Below are 15546 nucleotides of genomic sequence, written 5' to 3'. Positions count from 1 at the left end.
TAGTTCAAGAAGACCAATCTTTCATCGAATTCATACAATAATCCCATAAATAATCCCATAAACCTAATGTTGGCATAAAAAAGCGCTCTTAACTAAAAGAATACTTTAACATTTGTCACTGCTACTGGCCAAAAAATTCTCCAACATAAAAATGAGGTAAAGGGGAAATCTGACAGTTGTATACTTTAGTTTAAACTGTGTATAATTTGTTAACGCCGGTGCTTTAGAGGCAATGGGAGGTGTGGTACGATGCATTGAAACAGAGCTCAGCTAGACATTTCTACGTGTTCCAGTCTAAGCCAACTTTCTCCTGTCGTTACTAAATATTTACTGTATGGTGCAGTCATACCTTCCAGTGACGGGGGGGGGAAGCCCGGTGATTGCAGAGATTTTTTTGTCTTTTGTCTGAGACAGATTGCAAGTAGTTGCGGTGACCCCTTTTGATCACAAGTCGATTTGTACAGCTTGTCTGGTGGGACACAATCTATCTCAGAGCAGTTGGGGTCCTACTCAGACTATCTGCAATCACGCCAGACAGATTGGCGAACATTTGCAAATAACTGTCACTACTTTGCAAATGCAGACAGATCACCAGCAGGTTGCAATCAGTCTGAGTCGGTCTGCACCGATGAGTGCAACTTGTCTTTGACATATCTCTTTGCAGCAGGGGACTCAAGTGTGAAAGTGACACTGTTGAGTTACTGGTCAGTCTAAGTTCCTGCCCTCACCTGTGACCACAAGCTCCGGGTGGTGACAGAGTGAGATTGCAAGCAGTGGAAATGAGTTTCCTCTGAAGGGTGAGGAGCTCGGTCGTTTAGGAGAGGCTTGGAGTAGAGCAGCTACTCTTCCACATGCTAGTTTAGCCAACTGATGTTGTTGAGGTATCTGACTAGGATGCCACCTGGGCGCTTCATTGGTGAGGTGTTCCAGTGTTCCAGCCATGAGCAGGCCCTGGGGTAAATCCAGCACATACTGGAGAGATTACACCTCTCAGCTGATTTGGGAGCACATTGGTGTGCCACTGGAGGAGATAGAGAGAGGGAGGTCTGAGCTGCTTAGACTGCTGGCCCTCATGACCCAGACCAAGATAAGCAGCAGATGATGGATGGATGGATGGCTTTTTCTTTTTTTCAAACCATATGTGGTGAAAAGTCATAGACATTTAGGGATGAAATCAAAACAGCTGCAGAACTCCATGTCAAGCATTAAATAAAAATGGTTGATTACTTATTATTTTTGTTTTTATTCTGGAATGTGTTCTTCTATGAAAATAAGAACTACCAATAACACGTTAACTCTTACCCACACGTTGTGTCACTTTGCTCATCCATCAACTCTCAACTGACTTTAATCTTCACTTGTACTTTCTAACTCTCTGAAAAATAACAGAATGTGCATACTCCAACCAGGAATGTTGCTTTTGTTTGCACCAAAGTTTTGGTCTAAAGTTTGTTGAAATCCTGCTTGGTCTTCTGAATCCTCATGCATCAACTCTACATCCCATTATCGCATGATGTCAGCAAAAGAAAACTGCCAGAGCATTTATGGGTTAAGTGTAAGTGGGGAATGAGCTTAGGAAAAACGCTGACTGCTGCTGTCAGGCCGTGGGTGGGGTTAATGTTGTGGACTGTTTGCCCTCTCAGCAACCAGCTTGGTGGTCAGCCCTGATTGCATCCGTCTGTTGAAAAACTCTGTCGTTCTGTCACTTCCTCTTTTGCTTTACTCACACACATACTGCCCTCACCCTGCTGACCATCTGCAAGCTCATCTCCTCATCACCCCAGCTCAAGGCGATCATTTCTCTCTCTCTCTCTCTCTCTCTCCCTCTCCCTCTCTCTCCCTCCTCCCTCTCCCACATACTCACTGATCACAGAGCAATGAAAACAGATTTTTTCAATTAAGAAGTGCCGCTGAAAGTGTTTGCTTCAGGCTTCTGCCCTGCTGCGGCTCTCTTTGCCCCCTCCTGAGATTGTCTGTCGGTTAGTGTGTTTCTTCCCCCCTTCCACCTCATTCCCAGCACAGCCAGGGGGGAGGGCAGGAAGCGGTGAGTAACTTTTAAACATTGTCATCCTTTTTCCTTGAGCTGATTTGCGGAGACGAGTTGTCTTTGGCATGGTGTCAAGATTTTTCCCCTGGGTGGTGTAAATTGGGCATTTTTGACACCCCCCACTTTTTTTTTTTTTTTTTTTTTGAATAGCTAACCCCCTTGGTGATTGATTAGTTTTCTTAAGGCTTGTCTTAACAATATAGATTTGAAGGAATGTTTTAATTTTTGGGAGTGTGTGCACATACCACAACTATCTGGCCATCTGTGATGTGCTTCTGTAGGTTTACATCTGCACGTGTCTGTGCTTCCAAAAGCATGCGTAACGTTAAGTGACTCTGCCAGCAAGTTGGTGTGCATTTGCATGTCTGTGATGTACGTTCTCTTTTTCTTAGCAGTACATTATCACAGAGTAATGACGGCTGAGTTAAAAACGTTACTTCGGTCTTGTCTTTTCCGTTCCCTCGAGTGCTGCTTTGTTGGGCTGCCAGTGAAGCTGTCAGAAGTGGGTTGCTTCATCTTTAAACAAGGGGGAAAAAACATGTGTGTCAGGGGAGAAAGAGTAAAAATGCTTAAAGGTGGTGGGATGGATTGAATTAGAGGAATAGAGGAATCAAAAGTGAACGACAGAATGGAGAAGAAGGAAAGGCAGTTGAGAATCAGCACCTTGTCATCTCAGCTGTTGTGATTTAGATTGGCTGACAGCACACAAAGCTCCCAGCATCTCACAGCTGTGCGACATGCCTACTCTGTTTTATTTTTAACCTGGACACCTAAATTAGGCTCCTAGGTCCAAGCAGCATCCACACCATTGTCTCCAAAGCCTGTATGTATGTGTGTGTGTGGCTCCTTATCTTTAGATATGCATGTGCCAGGGTCTGTGTTTGACTGCGTCAGTAGATGCCTATATATGTCAGTGCTATGATATTCTACCACACAACACTGAGCGCTCCTCTGGGCTGTGCTCTGACTCAAATCGAGTCAGATGTGACAAGTTTAAGAACAGTTTACATGTGCAAGATCCGGGGTCGGCTCACCAGCCTTTATTGACCGTGTGAGTGTGTCTGTAAATTGCCAAAGTGCATTCCACACAGACGTGCTGCCAGCTCTGTTGATGGCACCCTCGTGTGAGAGGCTGGTAAAAGACTTACATGGAGGGGGGAGTGAAGGGGGGAGAGAAAGAGGGGCTTGGATAAAAAGCAACTTCCTGTGCTCCAGGGAGCCGACAGTATCTTCACCTGGCCTGTGAGCAACGGTCCACAGAGACTACACCTATTTAAAAAATATTGAGCAAAATCATATCATCAGGAGAATTAAAATGGATTTAGAGACAGTTCCTCTCCTGTCATCCTATTACCACTTGTTTCCGGACCTCAAGACAAAAACATCCCTCACTACAAGGTTTCTCTGCAGTGGAAGACTAGAATCTGCTTAACTGGAAGGAAGAATAATGTAAGGGGTCAGGGATGATCGGAGGGGCATGCAAAACAGGGGGATAAATGGATTAAATTCTGAAAGCAGATCTTTAGATGCTCCTCAGGCGGTGAGTGTGGCAATTGATTTGATGAGTGAGCGGTCCCCACACCCACAACCCCCATCCTTCTTCCTGCTGCCGGTCCTGCTGCCTGCATTTGTGCACCATGAACCAATCAATATCAGGGAGTTGGCTCGCAGTGGTGTATCAACTTAGAGTTACATTGATCTTACTTGCATTGATCTAACTCCTAATTATGTTTTATAGTCTGAACACGTAAACACATCTATACACTCTAAATGTAATAGCACTAGAGAAAACATCATTTTTACTAATCACAACATCAAATTTATAAATGATGGAATTTTGGTCACATTATTTTGAAGGCCCACCTTTTTAACACTTCGGATTTTAGCTGTGAAATTTCACCTCCCACATCATTCCTCACATGTCCGTCTTCTCCTGGCGATGTAGCACCGTCACAGCCGTGAAACGAGATGCATGTTAACAAATAAGATCAAGAATCCGCAGCCATGTCTGTGTGGTCAAAATAACAATGATACTGTGTAGCAGGTATAATTTTTGCCATGTTCACTACATGGAAAGTGTAGCTGTCATAGTTCATCCTCCAACACATCACAAAATCCTGTAGGATTCGTCCTCTAGGCGCTGTGAATATCTGTGCTGTTCTAACTAGTAGCTGTGTGACTTCGTGGCAGGTGAAAGATCAAAATTCTGAAATGCTGATGTCAATACATGAAGAGTGAGGCTGCCAGAACTCATGTTTTTCATCTTCTTCTTCTCCATGACTCTTTTTGCACAAACATTCACTATAATTTGTGCAAAAATGAAATGATAAACATTCCCATCCTGCTGCCAGCGCAGCAAAAATGTGCTTGTACTTGTCAGGCTCTATGCGCCTCAAACAGCTGGACGAAGAATATAATTTAATAGCAGATGAAAAGGCACGAGATACAAGGCGACTTTGTACCTAGAAGAAATAGAGTTTCCTCATGTGCAGTACTTTATCTCCATCCAGTACTGGACGACATCAGACACATAGGAGACATAGCCAGATGCTCGCTCTCAGTTTGGCTAAATTAGAGCCAGTATGATGGTAGTTGAATGAAACGGCAGAGAAATTGGGTAACTGGGTCATGTCACATTTACCACTCCTGGCAGGGAGATGAAGGGAAGAGAGTAAATGGGGTCATTTTAATTTAAAAATATATCTGCAGCAGCCTAATTAAACAACTGATTGCAATTAGAATTCTCTGTGTACTTAGACTTTTTATCACACTGGCCTGGTCTTGGATGTGTTTGAATATGCACACGCATGTGTGTACACAAAGCTCTGGAGACAAAGAGTGCGTCCAGAACAGGCTTGCTGCCACTATGCTCTGCCAAGCTCAGCCACTGATAAGGTTGACCACAGGGAGATGTCTGCACTCAGGACCCGTCAATCAAAACACAAGAGTCTGCCTCCACCCCTACTTCACAAGAGTGCGATAGGAGAGATTAGGGGGAGGAGTGTTGTGAGTGAGAGAGATGGACAGGCAAGGAGACAGATATAGAGTCTCACGGGCATAAATGGATAGAGGTAGTCAACTAAGGGAGAAGGGGGAAAACACGACACAATCCATGAAACTGTAAAAGATTAGTAAAGTGAGCAGACAGTGATAGTGTGTGTGTGCCTGTATTCTCTGTGTAGTGGATCTATACAAGGATTGTGACCCGCTTGTCATGTGGCAGCCAAACCACCTATCTTTAATAATGCTCCATACTTTCACCCACTGTTTTTTTTTTTTTTTTTGTTTGTTTTTTTTTGTAAAAAAAATGTACGCCTAAAGCCTTGATTAGGTTACAGAGAATAAGTCAGTTACCATAAAAATCTCATGGAAATCAAGTCATTGTCATGCTGAGACTTGGATGGAACAATAGAGCTTTGTTGAAGGCTCACGGCAGAAGACATTTTTGGTAAACACGGCCCAGACTAAAAAATGTGGTCTTATAGCAGCAGTGTTTTGCAGCATAAGGGGTTGCTGTGAGGTGCAAGATAACTTGGGTGAGGAATGGAGGCACATAGCATACTTTAGTTGAACTTTATCTCTCAGAAAATTTCTGCTGACAAGGGAGGAAATTTGTTTTTGCTTATTTTTGGAGATCTTTGCGTCACACTTTATTAATTTCTGCCCTCAATAAGACACAGAAAGGGAGAAATATGTTAACACTTGACTCTCTTTATCCATTTTTGGCTCCTTCCTTTGCTCTCCTATGTAGACTCGTCAGTGATCAAAGATGCTCCAGATGTTTGTTTTTTACACATCATCGTTCACCATCTCTTGGCATGGTTTGAAAGTGGCTGAGGACCTCTTCCAGTTCTGTTGAGTGTTCATTAAAAGGGAAGTGATGGATTGGGCTTTTGTGGGATGTGCATTAGCTTTAGATCTCCTGCAGGATTTAATAGGGGAAAGTGACACATACACAGCCCAGTTGCAGTAGTAAGGGCAAGCTCGTTTGATTTTTGACTCTTGTTGACTCTCTGTATTCTTATCATATAAGGAATAAAGTGCCCTGTCACAACACAACACACTACAACACACCACCTCTGTCTCTGGAAGTAGTTTCATGGTGGAAAATTTGGCAGTGGAAATTCTTTGTTTTTGATCCATCTGCTCCATGTGCCACACTAAACAGAGCTATTTCTGGTTTCACAGCAGGCTGAGGAAGTGCTGGCTCTCTCACAGTTCATTAAAGTTTTGATGGAAAATAATAATGAACTGAATCACAGCTCCTTATTACAGCTGTGTTCATAGCAGTTTTTCTGTTTTTCCCAGTGCATTCAGTTTCACTATTTACTGTAAGCAATTCCCACCTGGGAAGTTTGAGGACGGCTTCTCCATATTGACCTCAACCAGCAGGCTCATGGTGATGTATTACGTTTCTACTGTCATATGTCTTCTGTTTGGGTCACCCTTACCTAGTCCCAAACATGGGGTGTACTCTGAAACTCATGGCCACTGGTAGGCAAAAACAAATATGCCTATATGAAATTGAGAGTTGAATAAAAAGCATTTCTGCCCAATTCCAAATATAATGAAGGCACTGGGTTGGCTAAAGACCTTAGATTTTTGTCATGTCAAAGATTTTTTTTTTTTTACACCATATGTCTAAGTTGTTAGAAAATCATTAGCTATGTTAGCAAGCTAACAAATAGGCCTATATGTTAGCAAGCTAACATAGCTACACTAGCTTGCTTACTTTAGTTAGTTCATCAGCTCATTAGCTGTAGAAATGCTTTAGCTTAACATATATGTTAGGGGTATAACAATTCACCAGTACCACATTTCATTTCACATGTGATATTGTAAATGTTTCTACTGGGTTCAGTCCTAATTTCAGAATGAAAATGTAATTTAATCTCATACAGCAGCAACTTGTCAATCACAAGTTAGCCCCATGCTAAAGCATACCCTGTTTTGTCCTTATCTTTGATGCTAAAGCTGGACTACAATTTAAAAAATGAACATCATGGTGTATTCAGAGACTTCAAACCAATGACTGAGACCATAAACTCCTCAGGAAAATGTTTATTGAAGTCACCGATCGAGAGAGCCAAGAGTCTTGTCATAGATTTTTGTCCAACCAGACTTCTCTTTTGCATTGTTTGGAGTTTCTCCATTTGAGCGAATGCAGGTTTAAGCCATTTACACACTGCGTTTACTTTTCAGACCCAGAAGCTATGTACATCTTTTTATAGACAGGATGTTATATGGTCAGGATCCCACAGTTTTTCCATTCCTCCTGCTGATACCTCATGTCTTATTGCACTGTTATCCACTTGGCCTATAAAAGGCTCAGTTTTACACTTTATAAAATCTTACTCCTGGATTCTTACCCTGTTGGTAATCCATCTTGCTGAACTGCAGCTTTTGGACAGTTATCAGGGGTTTTTTATGTTTTTTATTTTATTTTTTTGTTGGCAGACAGAACTGACAAGGAAGCACTTTCACGCTATGCAAAGTCAATGGAGAGTCATGAATTGTTTTCCCCTCTGGTGTGGGCAGCACTTATATGTGCTCTTTCTCTTTAGAGAGTGGAAAACACTGTTGAGGAGTCTACTGTAGGCTATATAAGTGTCAGTATGATCAGTGTCATAGGTGGCAAGAGTGAGTTGGGTAAGGGTACATCTGTTAATCTTTCAACAAAGCATCATTATTTTGGCTATTTGGTTCAAAATGATTTTTTTGGTGTGATATGCCTCATTAAAATACATCTTTATGACTCAAAGTCAACTAAAAGATGATTAACAGTGAAATCACATGTTAAAACGCAGTGGAACGATTTACAGTCATAATGTGAGCATGTAAGTTGGCATTGCTGGTTAGCTGCTGTGTTGCCTGGGAACTTTTCTCCTGTCTCTATGGCAACATGCACAGAAATCAGAGTTTTCTCCAGTCTCTTTTTATCCTTGTCTATTTTAATGCCAAGTTGCCATAAATACAGGATTTAGAGGAGCACTTCTGGTAATACACCCAGTTTGTGGGCCAACAAATGCTTTAATTAGGCTGAATGCCAACCATATGGGATAGCAGGTAGGCGCCCCACTCTTATAGTCTAAACACACCCACACACAAAAAATGCAATGTATACTCACATTATTGGGGTTAGGAAAAGTTGTGTGAGAGCCAATCAGTAGATTCCGGTAGATTCTGTGCTGTATGTGTATTTTTATCTTTTTTTTTTTTTTTTTTTGGGGGGGGGTTGAAAAAAATTAAAAGCCTAACTGCTGCCTACACTGACCAGTAGCTTAACTCTTTGGATACTATGGCCATTTGCTTTGTTTCTACAACCTGAAAAGGGAGATTGATACCTATGGCATTCTTGTTTCACTGAGCTCCATAGTCTATTGGCCCTCAGCACTCACTAGAGAAAATGGAACCTCTCTCTCTCTTTTCCAAATTTAATAATATAAAATAAAATCTGCCAACAACCACGTCTGAGCCTTCCTAGTTTGTGCATACCTTGTTTATTAAATCAGTGTATAAAGGTAAATGTATGAATACTAGTGCAGGGTAGAAAAATATCTAGTAGCTGGTTGACAAATTGTAGCTAATCAATCTGTTCAGCAGTTCTGTGCAGAATCACTGTGACTGTAATGACATGATTGGGAGGTTTCTTTACTCAATTATTTGTCCCCAGTACAATTTTAAAGCACTTAAATTTAGCGTTAGCCAAAAAAGGGTAGGAAATGATAGACTTGCTGTCGTGCATGTGTTTTGCATGCATAAAATGGACTGGCCTATAATCAGACACGTGTGAGGCTAACCAGCCAGTCACTGGTCTTGGCCAAAAATGTTGGAAATCGGCTGATTCCAGTCCCTGGCTGATTGATCGGTGCATCTCTAGTTTTAGGGCTGCTCATTAATCATAATTTTGCCAGTTGTCAGAACTAGATTCAGATGTTATCTACAACAATTAATATACACGCGAACTTTTTAAACTTTTTCACGACAGCAAACACGGTACACATGTAGATAACTGAAGCACGTCTAAATACTTTATTTGTGATTGTAGTAACTTACTGTATTGTAACCCTGTTGGCTTTCATTACACAGTGGCTGTCAGTATAAGAGTCCGTCAATTCCCACAACACTGGATCTACGTCACATACAGGTTACTTACAAGTCCACATTCTTTAGCAGGAAAGGCTCGACCGGTAACACTCACTCAACCTCAGATTTGAGCTTCTCTCATTAGTTAACCACTAGCAGAGCACATGTTGCTCCATGGCTAAGTGAAGGCTTGATTTGAAGAGTCACAGCCAAATTAAAAATCAGACTGTTGCTTCAGAGTGCTGACTTTTAGAGTCTTAATGTGTTTGTTTGCGTAGGTTTCCTAATAATTGATTGATGGGTTTGATCAGTATTGGTGAAAAAAAGTGTAATTGATGGAGCTTAAGTATAATGACCACGTCATTTTCATCGTTTTGCATTTCTGTGGTAACATAACAACAACCTGTCAACCTTATATAGCAGTGGCACAGAAACGTCCTGCTGTCTGGATTGTAGACCACATTCATATGTGCTGCTAGGAGTCTTTTTGTTTATTTCTTATTTAATTTATTTTTTGAGAGCCACAGTTGTTTGATTCCCTGTGCTTTCAGTCCATATGGTAAGCAAGGCTAATAGGCTCCCAATGCTCTGTGCTTGAGGCACATATCATCGTATCAATCTTCTTCCTTCTTCTCTTGGAAAAAAAGAAGCAAATTGTGTTTTTTTTGCAAAGCGCCAGACTGTTTACTTATACACCCAGCATTATACATCAGTGGTTCTCCAGATATTTCTACTGTCAAACTGTGATCACTGAGAGAAGGTGAAAATGTAGTAGCTTCTACACTTGGCTAATTCAGCAAACAACGACGCAGAGTCGTTATAGGAGGAGGAGTAAGAAGAACGAAAAATGACCTGAGTTGAGGGGGAAAAGGAGACAAATCCAGAAAGGCAGTTAATGAATGTGTGGGAGGAAGGTTTAAGACAGAGGACACAGAGGATTAGAGAGAGTTAATTAAAAACTTGTAAGAGGGTATTGAGTGAAGGTTAAACAAAGGTAAGTAAAGCGAGAGAGGGGAAACACTGGAGCGAAGCAACAATAAGAGAAAGTAGTGCCAGGCCAGGGGAAAGAAGGAGGAGAAGCACAGAGGGAGTGTGTGCTAAGAGAGGGAGGTGAGGTGAAAGATGTATAGGAGATGCTGAGCGAGGGACCTGTACAGCTGCAAGTAGAGAGGTGAGGTTAGAGGGAGGCAGGAGGAGAAGGAGGGGAACTGAGAGCATTGCCAAGCTGTCCCAGGGGTGATGAATGAGGCCATAATGAAGTATCTGTGCTCCTCTGCCTCTGCTGCTGGCTGGAGAATACCGCAGCCTTGGCACGGCCAAGGGGCCCGCTCAATCATGCCAGGAGAACGAACACACACACACACACACACACACACACACACACACACACACACACACACACACACACACACACACACACACACAGAGCTAAGTGCAAAGTACATGCACATATACACACTGAAATGTATGACAGATGATCTCTCCACCCGTAATGTCTCCATCACAGACATTTTTACCTCCGCTCCGTTTCTGTCTCTCCACCCAGATCCAGGGAGGCAGGAGTGTGGTTTTTGTAAAACAACCCATTGTTCGGTATGACAGGAAGGTAATGCACAAGGCACTGCGGTTCTCCACAGAAACACATGCACACAGCGAGCAATTGAAGTCAAGAAGATTGGTAAATTCCTCCTCTGCAGTAAACAAGTCCTGCTGTCCTGCGGTTACCAGTGCTGTCACCAGTACACAATGATATGTCAGTCTGCTATTTAGTCATTGTCTTCTCTGCATACTGAAGATGCATTGTTTGTGCAGCATTGACAAACGGTCTGTGCCACTTGTACGCGTGTCTACACGCAAAAGGTTGAGCAGACTTCTACAATGGGCATCGGTGGGGGGAAGCTGCCTCGTGACAAAGACTGATTGAAACCACTGCACAGTTTTATTGTTTGTGTGTTAAAACTGACCAGAACAGTCAAGGCAGCACAATCCAAAAAACAGCAGAGCTTGACTTATTCTCTGAAGTGCAGGCATCACCTCATGTCCCTTTCTATTTATTGTTGTGTTGCCTGGCAGTGATGTAACAAATGAAAGCATGACCAGAAATAAAACAGATTGTTGATTTTTATTTTTTTTTAATGATATTCAGGGTGCTTTGACTTGCAGTGTGTTTCACCTGCAAAGATCGAGATGTAGGCTAATGTCAACAAAGCTCTGGTGACCTTTTCTACCAGCATCTGCATGTGGTTACCTGTCTTCTTGATTGTGCAACGCCCCTATTTAGAGGTAGGCAGTTGAAACCACTCATTCACCCGTCAAATGGCAGAAGTCATCTGGCATTCTTTGTCATGTAAAGGAATTTTTCCCTCCCAAAAATAACATTTTTATAGTGGATGTGTGCACTATTTGCATTCTTACTTGTTTATGGATCCAAGCACTATGAATTTTTCCCTACAGTGTAAAATGGATTTCTGCTCCTCCTCTACTGTCAGCGTTCCAGAGGGGAAGCTTTGAATTAGGAGGAAACAGCACTGGATGTACAGTATAGCCTGAACTTTGCTGACAAACTATTTTTTTTTTTCTTTTTTCTTTTTTTCACTGATCCTTCCCAGAAGACCAGAAATGGGAGAGAGAGAGAAGGAGAGCTGTAAGGGAAAGTAGGACAGGGACGATGGGATGGATCTCTCATACTCTCTCTTTCCTTTGTCCGTGGCTGTCCACAGCATCTCTTCTCTGTGCCCATGCTCACATTTTAAAATAAACTTTCCAGTGCAAATGAGAATCCCGCCCCACAGTCTTGATGTTGCACATGTATAGTTATAGTCTTCTATCTGGTGCTGTGCAGGTAGGATAGACTTTTTTCTGCCAAGCTGCTTTTGGCTATTGCCTTATTCACAAGGGGTCACCACAGTGGGTAGTTTTGCATGCCTTCCTGATGCAGGCTCCCAAAGTGATTTGTGTCTCCTCCTGAGGTTGAACCGGAGATATTTCTTTTTCTTGTTATGCAAATGTGTAAATCACTATACTTTGGCATGCTAGCTCTAGCTAAAAACAATTTACAGTACCAGGGACATCGGGGTGAACCAAAAGAGGAAAGTTGTGGTTTGTAAAACGTTGAGGGGATTTAAGATTTAAGAATTCTAGATGCATCATTGTAAGTGACTGCATTCAGATTGCACATAGGTCTGGTATCACACTGGTATTGCAGTTAACAAAAAAACATATTTGTTATAATTTCAGAGGGCGATCCCCTTGGTTGTGACTTTAAGTAAGGCAGTAGAGTTTACAGTAGCTCTGTTTGTCCACACACTGCAGCTCAGCTGGTTTGTACTCCACTGTGGCCAGTTTATCTACAGGGGCTTTCCTCCTGCTTATTATAACAAAAACTGTAAGTTAACCATGTGCTCTCTCTCTCTCTCTCTCTCTCACTCACTCACTCACTCACTCACTCACTCACTCACACACACACACACACACACACACACACACACACACACACACACACACACACGGATCCTAAAACTCAATGGCTCGTGTGTGTGTTCCCTCACGCTTTCATTCTTTCAGTTATATAGATAATAGATAAACACACACAGTTAGAACTGGAGCGTGTCCTGGCTTATCATGTTCAGGGTGGTGGAGGTCACTGGAGTGCTGTGTGTGTGTATTTTGGCTCAGTTTCATACAGACATGTAGTCTGTAGATTGGTCTTGTTCCAAACAAGTCATCCTTCCAGTGAACCAGCCCACATACAGTACTCCGTAACATGTTTCTCAGTCACTGAGTTGCTCTTTTCTCTGCTTCATATCTTATCTTTGGGGCATTGTGCTTTACTTCTGTTAGCCTTGCCTTCTTTCTTAATATCTTTTATGAAATTTAGCCACTAATGGTTTAGACATGAATTCCTAACAATCTGTGATCCATGTCTCCACTGCTGTGTTTTGCCTAATCTTTACAGAGAGGAATGCCGCATTGAAAACAGACATTCACCCAGGCATAGCGTGGACTGCTGAGTTGTCACAATGAACTGCTAAGGTTTTTGCCACGTCTCTTATTCAGTAAGAGTTTGTATGTAGACTTGTGTTTGATTTGTGAAGGAGAAGAATGGAGTGAGAGATAAACATCAGCTGTGATCAAATACAAAGGAATGCGGAGCGGAGGAATGGGCCGAAAAGCAGGGAATGATCTAGTTTAGCTCATGGAAGATGAGGAAACCAAAAGATGCCTGCGTGGGTGCAACTATTGAAAGATGTGCATTTTTTTTGTGAAAAAACTTTTTAATTGATTTACTGCCTCTGCAACAGCATGTGTGACTCAAAATTGTTTTAACGTCATTGTAGCCCAACCCTTACTTATCGAATGCTCCATTTATGGTTATGGAGAGACACGGGAAGAACAGCTGTGTGTTTTGGCCTGCTATAGGATTTAGGCAGCAGGTCAGTGTTGTTTAACAGTTTAGCCTAACAGGTTAATGCAACATTATCATAGACTTTCTTTCCTTTTTGGTTTCTATAACCTGACAGGAATTCCCCGTCTGGCTCCCATATGGCAAATTCTCAGTAATCAGTTGAAACCTGCTTGATAATCAGTGAATGCTACTGAAACGGTGGTTCTAGAGGAAAGACTGTTCCCATAAGTGTGTGGGTGTATGTAACCAGGCCAGAGACGGGCCTTATCACCAGCCCTCCACTCCTGGCCAGACCTTAATTAGCACATAACTGCTTAGCGCAGATCTGGCTGAGCCCAGGGAAGTTACACGCCCCCCCAATCACAATCAAGCAATAAACATGTGAATGCATATTCTGTACGAAAACCCAATGAGTGTGTGTGTGTCGGTTGTGGTTTATAGATTGCGTAAATGAATTTGTGTGTGAAATCTTTATGTTAGTTTTGCAAAAACTGTCTCAGTGTTTAAACTGAACTAGCTCACACTCACATTTCCAAACCCAACATTCTGAAGTTCATAGTCCCAAAAGTGAATTCATTTCATGGTTTTCTAAAGGTTTCTTTGTTGGTTTAACAGTGGTTTTTCTTAAGCTATTCTTTCCCAGTAGAATCTCCTCCCACTTTCCCTTGCAGACTATTGATGCTTCATGCAATCAAAAAGGGATTACTTTTAAAAGAAAATAAGGAGTATTAAGTGTTTTTAACTGCCCCATAAAACCGAACAGTAAAATTCAGTTCTCTAGGAATTTTTCACTCAATAGATTGACCAAAAGCTTCAGCTCAATATGACACCTCAGATTCTCGTAATGTGTGTGTGTGTTGTTGTTTTTTTCAGATCCAACAGGAACAATTTGCACTAAAAATGTTCCTGAATTAATCTGAATTAGCTCTCTATTAGAGCAGGGCAATATGACCAAAAATATTTATCACGATATACATTTGAAAATTTGCGATAACGATATAACTGATGATATAATTAACACTAGACAAAATACTTTACAACTCCACAACTTTATTAGTGCAAAAAAAACAAACATCAATGTATTTTCACGTAAACAAGCAGCTTTTTTAAATGCATTAAAGTTATATAAAAAATTAACAGTGCAAATGCAAATTCCTTGCTGACAGTTTAACCAAAAGGCATTTCCAGTGGAAATTGGCCGACATATCCTCAGCATAACCATGTATAATACCCACAAAACTTAAAAAGAGGTTATACACACACAATACGGTAATATTGTGTTGAAGCACAGTACGTATCACTCCGCGAGGCTCCTGCCTACGATAGCCGTAATACTCCAACAATCCATCAAGCGGTGCGGCTTCGTAGCTTAGCAAAGTCGTACCAAAACATTTGACAGATTTTCGAGCGCCGTGTACCACATAAAATCGTTTCGAGGTCAGTAAACACAACCAGAATTCACACATAAGGCACACGGGATTATAAGGGGCTCTGTCGATTTTCAGAAAAATCAAAGGATTGATTTTAAGTGTGCCGTATTTTCCAAACAACGCGGTAATAACGACGGCCCGCTAGCATGCGCTACCAAAACCTAGTGCTTTGTTGTGTATCTGACGGATGAAAGCCAAACCAGTTCCACACCACTGAAGTTGCAGCATTTTTACAAACCAGTTCTGGTTCATCCGTTTCCTTTGACGATCCACTTTTGCTCTTCTCATTCTGCATCGCCGCCATGTGCTTATGTAAACAAAGGCACTGCGCATGCGCTTTTTACCCATATTCTCTCGTGATATTTCATTTTCTTATCGTTGCCCATCATTACACCGGTATTACCGTGAACGGTATGATATAGCCCAGCCCTACTCTCTATTCATTCATAAAAATCCCGCTAATGGTCACGTAGGCTGGCTTCAGCAGTATCGCTTGTCTAAACCGCTCCTAGCACCAACCATGCCAACAAAGAATGCCATGACATCAGTCGACTCTCGTGAGAGCAAAGTCGGCTCAC

At 41.9% G+C, this 15546-nt stretch overlaps 1 protein-coding gene across 2 annotated transcripts in view; it reads left to right on the top strand.

The window, feature by feature from the left end:
- Positions 1–15546, top strand: part of prickle2b (prickle homolog 2b) — an 85113-nt gene that overhangs the window by 34278 nt on the left and 35289 nt on the right. The window contains exon 1 of one of the 2 annotated variants that reach the window (XM_040029208.1): positions 1268–2044. The exons of the other annotated variant lie outside the window; for it this stretch is intronic. The gene's annotated coding sequence lies outside the window, so the exon portion shown is untranslated. Of the gene's footprint in view, positions 1–1267; positions 2045–15546 lie in introns of those variants that run through there. 2 annotated transcript variants of the gene reach the window in all.

The sequence above is a fragment of the Simochromis diagramma genome, unplaced genomic scaffold (genome assembly GCF_900408965.1).
Source record: "Simochromis diagramma unplaced genomic scaffold, fSimDia1.1 OVJJ01000483.1, whole genome shotgun sequence".
NCBI classification, from domain to species: domain Eukaryota; kingdom Metazoa; phylum Chordata; class Actinopteri; order Cichliformes; family Cichlidae; genus Simochromis; species Simochromis diagramma.
Note: the sequence above shows the minus strand (reverse complement) of the source record. Positions and strands in the feature narration are given on the sequence as shown.